Genomic DNA, 9,308 nt, shown 5'->3' on the forward strand with positions numbered 1-9,308 from the left:
CAGCTGCTAATCAAAAGGTTGGCAGTTCAAACCCCCAACCACTCTGCAGGAGGAAGATGTAGCAGTCTGCTTCCATAAAGATTAGTCATGGAAACCCTATGGGGAAGTTCTACTCTGTCCTATAGGGTCACTATGAGTCAGAGTTTACTTGAAGGCAGTAGGTTTTCTTTTGTTTGGTGTTATAGGGGTAAAACAATTGAAACTGGGAGGAGAATGTTAACTGCTCTGTCACTTAGTACCTTTGTGGAAAAGCAGAACTAGGATATAAGTTTCTTGAATTTTACTAAACAAACATGTAGTCAGTATGTGTGCCAGGAATTATATAACATGTTGGACATACAATAGTAAAAAAGACAGATGAGATACAGGGAAGTCATGATGGATTTTAAGGAAGACCAGGTATATTAGCTAGGTTCTTCAGGAAGCAGATACTGAGACAGAGTTAGGAGCGCAAGAGGCTTGGGGATTGAGGTCAGTAGGAAGTATGCTTGTGAAAGATAGAAGGCAGGATTGAACAGAAAAGGTCTTCAGACCAGGATGTATACGTGACACTTGTGATATGAAAGAGAGGAGCAAATAAGATTGGACAGGGATCATCTCAGACCAGGAACATATCTAAGTCTCAGCCTTCCCAAAGGGAAGCTCCAGGGGATATACAGGCCTTTAGAGGAGTCCCACTTTGAGCAGAAATACAGTCATTGCTGGGGCTATGTGGGAAGAGCAAGGTCTCAGCTCAGCAGTTGTGTGGATCCTGATGGTGTTACCCATCTTTCTCGAAGGAAGAGCCTAGTGGTGCACTCCATGGTGCATATTGATTAAACCAGTGAGATCATATGGGGTGAGGAGGAGCCATGAAAGCCTTGTGTCCCAAATTCCTTTCTCCCCAAGATGCATCAAAGTCAAAATTAGCCCTTCCTTTCAGTATGCATTGTTTCTTTCCCTAGCATTTTCTCACAGATTTCTTAGGAACAGGGACAAGCCAAGTTCTTAATATTTAAAGTGAGTGCTTGGTCATATTGATGCTTGGTCTGAATTAGAGGAAAAAGGGAGTATTATGAGCACTGGAGCCCTTATTCCTTAGAACTATAAGAAATCTTAGAGATTTTCTATTCATCTAAATCAAAACCTGCCCCCCTCCATTTTAAAGATGGAGAAATTGAAAATGAGGCACATATGGATAAGATGGAAGGACATACAAGTGGTAAGCCAAAGAGAAAGAATTATCACAAATTTTATACTTTCACTGCGAACCAAAAAGCCCTACACATTCCAGCCTCCATTATGTCTTCTGCTCCTCTCTACTACTGCTCACGTCACTCCAGCCACACTCCATCTTTCTTCCTTTTCTAATATGAAAGAGACCTTACAGAGCCCTGGTGGCGCAGTGGTTAAGAGCTCAGCTGCTAACCAAAAGGTCGGCAGTTCGAATCTACCAGCCACTCCTTGGTAATCCTATGAGGCAGCTCTATTCTGTCTTATAGGGTGGCTGTGAGTCTGGACTGACTTGACGGCAAGGAGTTTAGAGAACTTACATGATCTGTTTCCTCTCCTTTGAAGGCACTTTCCATAGTATGCACATTTAATTTCTGCTTTTTATTGTGAGATAATAATAGACTTACAGAAAAGTTACAAAAGTAGTACAATTCCCATATGCCATTTGCTCAGCTTCTCCTAATATTAATGTCGTACATAACCATGGTACAATTATCAAACTAAGAAATTAATATTGGCAAACCATTGTAAGTCAACTACATACTTTACTTGGATTTTACTAGTTTATCACTAATGTTTTCCATTCTAGGATACAAACTAGGTTACCATATTTCATCTAGTTGCAATGTCTCCTTAGTTGTCTCTAATCTGTGATGGTTCCTCAGTCTTTATCTTTCAGGACCTTGAGACTTTTGAAAGCACTGGCCAATTATTTTGTAGAGTTCTTCAATTTATATTTTGAGTATTAACGTAGTATGTAATTTTCACTATATCACTTCCTTCAGCTCTTTGTTCAAATGATAATAGCTCAGTGAGGTCTCTTCTGATCATTTTATTTAAAACTGCAACATAGTCTTCTCCTACTCCAGAGGCTTTCTACAATTCCCTTCTTTACTTTTCCCTACTTACGAATACTGGATATTCTTTAGTTCTTAACTACTTTTTTGCTTATTGTCAGCCTTTCTCCACTGGAATGTTGACTCCATAAAGGCAAAGACTTTTGTATGGTTTGTTCATTGCTGTTTATTTAGCTACCAGAATATTCCTTTACACATAGAAGATGATCCATAAGGATGTATCGAATGAATTTAATTAGCAAACTGGATCTTTTGCTGTTCCCAGGAATCTAGAAAGAGCGAAATGCAGTAAAATATTATTCCGAAGGTATTGGAATTATCCAGCCAAGAAACTGGATGAAGCTTCGTGAGCCACCTCACACATAGTTGTCAATTTTCTTTGTCACCCCAGTTGGAATTACAATTTAAAATATATTTCTTACTGAGCTATGTAGGTCCAAATTTATAAGCTTGGGTTTTTTTTTTCTACTTTTTTCTGAAAAAAAAAATGATGAAATTATGGAAATGAAAACCTCTTAGCCTTCATGACTGCTGTAGTTTGCTAGATAAAATGGATTCCAGGTGCAGAAACATTTCGCCCTCAAAAGGGGCCGTTCAAAATCATTCTGTGACATTTTCACTCCTGCAAGTGCACATGTCTTCTGATTCATAGAGATTTGAAGCATGTTAAAAACCTAGACTATTCTCAACTATGCTGGGGCTTGCTGTTCTATCAGTAAATTTTGCAGGACTTTTTTTCTTTTTTTTGTCTTCTCCTTCTTCATCCTACATTTAGCCCCACAAATACTATTTGAATTTCTAACCAAATTGGGAAAGATGAGAAAAAAGTAGGCAAAACTTGAATCTTGTAATTTTGTTTCCTGTTATGTTACCATGTTGAATAGGAAAGTTTCTGGGAACTAGGCGCCTTAGGAATTACCTAGAATCTCACTGCCTGGGGTGGAGAAGAAGAAATGAGGCATAGTTAGAGTGAAAAGATGTTAGAGCTTAACATCAGATATTCAGAAAATCATTTAACTTCCTTTACCTACAAAATGAAGTAATGTCACTCCAACTTACTCATGCACATATTCATTTAACAAACATCTGTTGAGTCCCTGTTATGGCCCAATCCCTGGGGACAGGTACATGAAAGACACGATTTCTCCCCTTCAGAATTTCACTGGTGAGGAGTATACCAAAAACCAGCTGCCATGGACTCGACTCCAACCATGGTGAACCCATGTGTGTCAGAGTAGAACTGTGCTCAGTAAAGTTTTTAATGGCTGATTTTCTGGAAGTAGATCACCAGGCTTTCTTTTAAGCTGCCTCTGGTTGAACTCCAGCCTTTCCATTAGCAGCTGAGTGCTGAATTGTTTGTGCCAGCCAGGGACTCCATGAGGAGTATAGATACACAGGGAAAAAATTATATTATCATGTGATAATTTTTATAAGAATATACAGGAAGCCATAAGAGCACAGATATGCATGTCTGGGGATGTCAGGGAAGACTTTCTGAATGACTGATGTCTGAAATAAGTCATAAGACACTAGAAGGATTGGCTAAGTATAAGGAACAAAGGAGGGTGTTAACTAGAAGGAACATCAAACTATTTAACAAACATGTGCCAAATGCTGTGATAGGAGCTGGAAATATAACAGAAAAATAAACAGACATGATTATTGTCTTCATGGAACTGGCATAACAAATGTGGAAAGGGACGTTAGGCAACTGCAAAATTAATTATTACAAAGCACTTGTGATATGCAAGTGTGTAAGATTCTATAAGTGATTATAAGGATTAAAAAGAGGAGAGATAGACTGGGTGGTCAGGAAAGGATTTTTTAAAAATTTTATTTAAGTTTAGAAGGATCAATTTGTACACTTTAATAAGCAACTAAATTGGCTAAGGGGCTGGAGAGGGGGAAGGAAGAGGACCACTTTAGGTATGAGAATGGCAAGAGTAGATTTGCTTTATAAAAAGGTTGCTCTGATTGCTACATGGAGAATGGATTGATGACCAGTTAGAATATGACCCACAATAGTCCAGGAAATGTGAATACCCAAGTAACAATGGCTGACATGGAGAGAAGTGGATAGATACCAGAGGGATTTAAGATGGATATGGATGGTGGTGAGGGAGACAGAAGTCTCAGATGATTTATGTATAGGACAACATTAACTGAGTTAAGGAGAAAGACTAGGTTGAGGTGTGGTGAGCACAAAGGTTATGAACTCATTGTGAATTTCCAAAGTATGAGACATCTGTGGGACATCCAAGTGGAAATGTGAGTTAGCTGTTAGATATATAGGTCTGAGCTTCATTAAAAAAAAAAGATCCAAAGGGGAATCAAAAATTGAAAGGCATCAGGGTATAGATGGTTGATGTTTCTCAGTGAGAGATTATAGTGAGGAGAGCATTGAGCCTAAAATCTAGGCTTGAACAATGTTAATATTGAAACATTAGATTAAGGTAAACAAAAAAAAAAAGAGAGAGAGAGAGAAAGAGCATCCCAAGGTGAACAAAGAAGAAAGCTATGAAATAAAAAAAAAAAAAAAAAATGAAATACTGCCTAAAAATAAGATACTTTAGGAAAAAAGTTGAAGTAGGTTTGAATCCACCTAGACGTATCTCAAAAGAAAGTCCAGGCAATCTAGTTCTGAAAAGCCAGCCATTGAAAACCCTCTGGAGCTCAGCTCTACTCTGACACACCTGGGGTCGCCATGAGTCAGAATTAACTTGAAGGCAACGAGTAGTTAGAAACTAATTAGAGACTAAAGTGTGTCCCATTGGATATCACAAAGTAACTGTCATTGATAACTTATATGAAAGCTGTTTTCGTGAAGTGGTGAAGGCAGGTGGCAGACTGAAATAGAAACAGAGCAGCATGTTGAAAATAAACAGCAAACAGATCATGGGGGAGGAACGAAAAATTATACATGAGATCTTGTATATAACAGTCCCTTTTCTAAATAGTATGGAAACCCTAGTGGCATAGTGGTTAACAGCTACAGCTGCTAGCCAAAATGTCGGCAGTTTGAATCCACCAGCCACTACCTGGAAACTCTGTGGGGCAGTGCTACTCTGTCCTATAGGGCCACTATGAGTCAGAATCGACTTGATGGCAACGGGTTTGATCTGGGTTTTTTTTCTAAATAGTATAAACATTGCTGTTGAGTATCAATCTACTCTCACATTCCCTTTGAACAATTACAATTGGGATCTTATTTTATATGTGTGTGTCTGTGTTGTTTCTGTTAATTGCCATTGAGTCGATTCTGACTCATAGTGACCCTATGTGTGCAGAGTAGAACTGCTCCATAAGATTTTTAAGGCTGCGACCTTTTAGAGGCAGATTTCCAGACTGTCTTCCAAGGCACCTCCCGGTAGGTTCAAATTGCCAGCCTTTTGCCTAGTGGTCGAGAGCTTAACTGTTCGCACCACACAGGGACTTCTTGTGTGTATATATGTATATCTGTGTGTTATGGATTGAATTGTGTCCCCAAAATGTGTGTAGACTCGGCTAGGTCATGATTTCAGTGTTGTCTGATTATCTACCATTTTGTAATCAGATGTGATTTTCCTATGTGTTGTAAATCCTATCTCTATGAGGTTGATAAAATGGGATTAGCAGCAGTTATGTTGATGAGGCAAGACTCAATCTACAGACTAGGGTTGTGCTTTGAGTCAATCCTTTTTGAGATGTAAAAGAGAAAAGCAAGCAGAAAGACATGGGGACCTCATACCACCAAGAAAGCAGCACCAGGAGCAGAGCGTGTCCTTTGGACCTGGGGTTCCTGCTCAGAGAATCTCCTAGTTCAGAGGAAAATTGATGACAAGGACCTTCCTCCAGAGCCAACAGAAAGAAAGCCTTCTGCTGGAGCTAACACCCTGAATTTGGACTTCTAGCCTACTAGACTGTGAGAGAATAAACGTCTGTTTGTTAAAGCCATGCATTTGTGGTTATTTCTGTTACAGCAGCACTAGATAACTAAGACAGTGCGTGTTTGTATTTGGTAGATGGATATAAATGGATATATAGATACATTAAAAAACAACACATCATTCTATTCGGACCCTGAAATTATAAGTCAACTTGACCTGACAAAACAGTTTTTTGTTTTAATTTTTTTATTTCTTCAATGAATGGATACATTTCCTCTCCAGCTGTGTTTTATTGAGCAACATTTGAAAGCATTTGTGTCCATGGAAAGCTTAGCAGACTGGAGAGAAACCTCTTTCTCCTGTACTGTCTCTATTTTTCCTATACCTGCAATTCCAATACTAGAAGCTCATTTCCAGGTTATATGGTGGTGTTTTTGTGAGTGTAGTGATAACTGCTTGGACTGGAGTTCCTCAAGGGAACATGGACATACTTTAACTTTAGGAGCCAAGCTTGTCTGTTATGACTTCTCTGCAAAACTAAGTCAGGCAAATCATTTGGATTTCTAAGACAGTTTTATTTTCAGAATATTTCTTCTTCAAATGACAGTCATATCATTAAGCTAAAATTCACAAACTCAAACCTTCTCTTCATGTACAGCTGATTGCTTTTTTAAATTTATTTTAAATTGAGATGTAATTTAAATGCAGTAAAATGTACAGATCTAAAGTATACAGTTAGTCAATTTTGACAAATGCGGAGAACCATGTAGTCCGCATCCATATCAAGGGTTCCTTTCTTTCCTTGGTCTCTCTCCAGAGACAGCCAAGCTTCTGATGCCTATCATGGCAGAATAGTTTTGCCTGATTTGGAATTTCATAGTAATGGAATTATAAAGTATATACTATTTTTTCGTTTGAGCAAAACAATGCTCAGCATTGTCTTTGAGATTATTGTTATTGTGTGTATGAGTATCGCATTTCTTTTATTGCTTAATAATAATCCATTGAATGAATATAGCATTTTCCTGCTAATGGACACTTGGTTATTTGCATTTTATGGCTATTATGAACAAAACTACTATGAGCATTCTTATTCTTTTTTCAAGTTTATATATAGCCATATGTTTCTATCAGGTAAACATTCTCGTGGTGCAGTGGTTAAGAGTTCAGGCTGCTAACCAAGAGGTAAGCACTTTGAATCCACCAGGCACTCCTTGGACACCCGCTGGGACAGCTCTACTCTGCTCTATAGGTCACTATGAGTGGGAATCAACTCGATGGGAATGGATTTGGTTTGATTTTTAAATACCTGTCATTGCAGTTGAAGGGTCATAGAGCAGGTATGTATTTAAGAGAGGCTGCTAAGTGGTTTTTCAAAGTGTTCCGACTAAATTGCCACCAATATTTGTTCTTGTCAGGTTATTTGTTTTTTGTCTTTTGTTCGATTTTAGCTTTTCTACTGTGTATGACATGGCATCTCATTCTGGTTTTAATTCGTTGTATTGATGACTAGTGATGTTGACAGAAGTTAATCACTTTTTTTTTTTATTGTGCTTTAAGTGAAAGTTTACAAAGTCGGTCTCTCATACGAAACCTTATACACACCTTGCTACGTACTCCTAGTTGCTCTCCCCCTAATGAGACAGCATGCTCCTTCTCTCCACCCTCTATTCCCGTGTCCGTTAAACAGCTTCTGTCCCCCTCTGCCTTCTCATCTCCCCTGCAGACAGGAGCTGCCCACATAGTCTCATGTGTCTACTTGAGCCAAGAAGCCCACTTCTCACCAGCATCGTCTTCTATCCCATAAAAAAAAAATATATAGTCCACTCCAATCCCTGTCTGAAGAGTTGACTTTGGGAATGGTTCCAGTCTTGGGCTAACAGAAGGTCTGGGGACCATGACCTCTGGGGTCCTTCTAGTCTCAGTCAGATCATTAAGTCTGGTCTTTTTACGAGAATTTTTTTTTTTTAATAATTTTTATTGTGCTTTAAGCGAAAGTTTACAAATCAAGTCAGCCTCTCACATATAAACTTGTATGCACCTTACTACATACTCCCACTTACTCTCCCCCTAATGGGTCAGCCCACTCCCTCCTTCCAGTCTCTCCTTTCGTGACCGTTTTGTCAGTTTTTAACCTCCTCTACCCTCCCATCTCTCCTCTAGACAGGAGGTGCCAACGTAATCTCAAGTATCCACCTGATACAAGTAGCTCACTCTTCATCAGCATCTCTCTGCAACCCATTGTCCAGTCCAATCCATGTCTGATGAGTTGTCTTCTGGAATGGTTCCTGTCTTGGGCCAACAGAAGGTTTGGGGACCATGACCACCAGGATTCTTCTAGTCTTAGTCAGACCATTAAGTCTGGTCTTTTTATGAGAGTTTGGGGTCTGCATCCCACTGTTCTCCTGCTCCCTCAGGGGTTCTCTGTTGTGCTCCCTATCAGGGCAGTCATCGGTTGTGGCCGGGCACCATCTAGTTCTTCCGGTTTCAGGATGATGTAAGTCTCTAGTTTATTTGGCTCTTTCTGTCTCTTGGGCTCATAATTACCTTGTGACCTTGGTGTTCTTCATTCTCCTTTGATCCAGATGGGCTGAGACCAATTGATGCATCTTAGATGGCCACTTGTTAGCACTTAAGACCCCAGATGCCACACTTCAAAGTGGGATGCAGAATGTTTTCTTAATAGAATTTATTTTGCCAATTGACTTAGATGTCCCCTGTAGCCATAGTCCCCAAACCCCCACACTTGCTCCACAGACCTGCAAAGCCTTCAGTTTATCCAGGAAACTTCTTTGCTTTTGGTCCAGTCCAGTTGAGCTGACCTTCCCTGTGTCTGTATCGAGTGTTGTCCTTCCCTTCACCTAAAGTAGTTCTTATCTACTATCTAATCAGTAAATAAACCTCTCCTATCCTCCGTCCCTCCCCCATCTCGTAACCACAAAAGATTGTGTGCTTCTCAGTTTAAACTATTTCTCAAGATCTTATAATAGTGGTCTTATACAGTATCTGTCCTTTTGTATCTGCTCTTTAATTACACTCAGCGTAATGCCTTCCAGGTTCCTCCATGTTATGAAATGTTTCACAGATTCATCATTGTTCTTTATCGATGTGTAGTATTCCATTGTGTGACTATACCATAATTTATCCAGTCATCCGTTGATGGACACCTTGGTTGCTTCCAGCTTTTTGCTATTGTAAACAGTGTTGCAATAAACATGGGTGTGCATATATCTGTTCATGTAAAGGCTCTTATTTCTCTAAGATATATTCCGAAGAGTGAGATTTCTGGGTTGTATGGTAGTTCTATTTCTAACTTTTTAAGGAAACGCCAGATAGATTTCCAAAGTGGTTGTACCATTTTACATTCCCACCA

The sequence above is a fragment of the Loxodonta africana genome, chromosome 2 (genome assembly GCF_030014295.1).
Source record: "Loxodonta africana isolate mLoxAfr1 chromosome 2, mLoxAfr1.hap2, whole genome shotgun sequence".
NCBI lineage: Eukaryota > Metazoa > Chordata > Mammalia > Proboscidea > Elephantidae > Loxodonta > Loxodonta africana.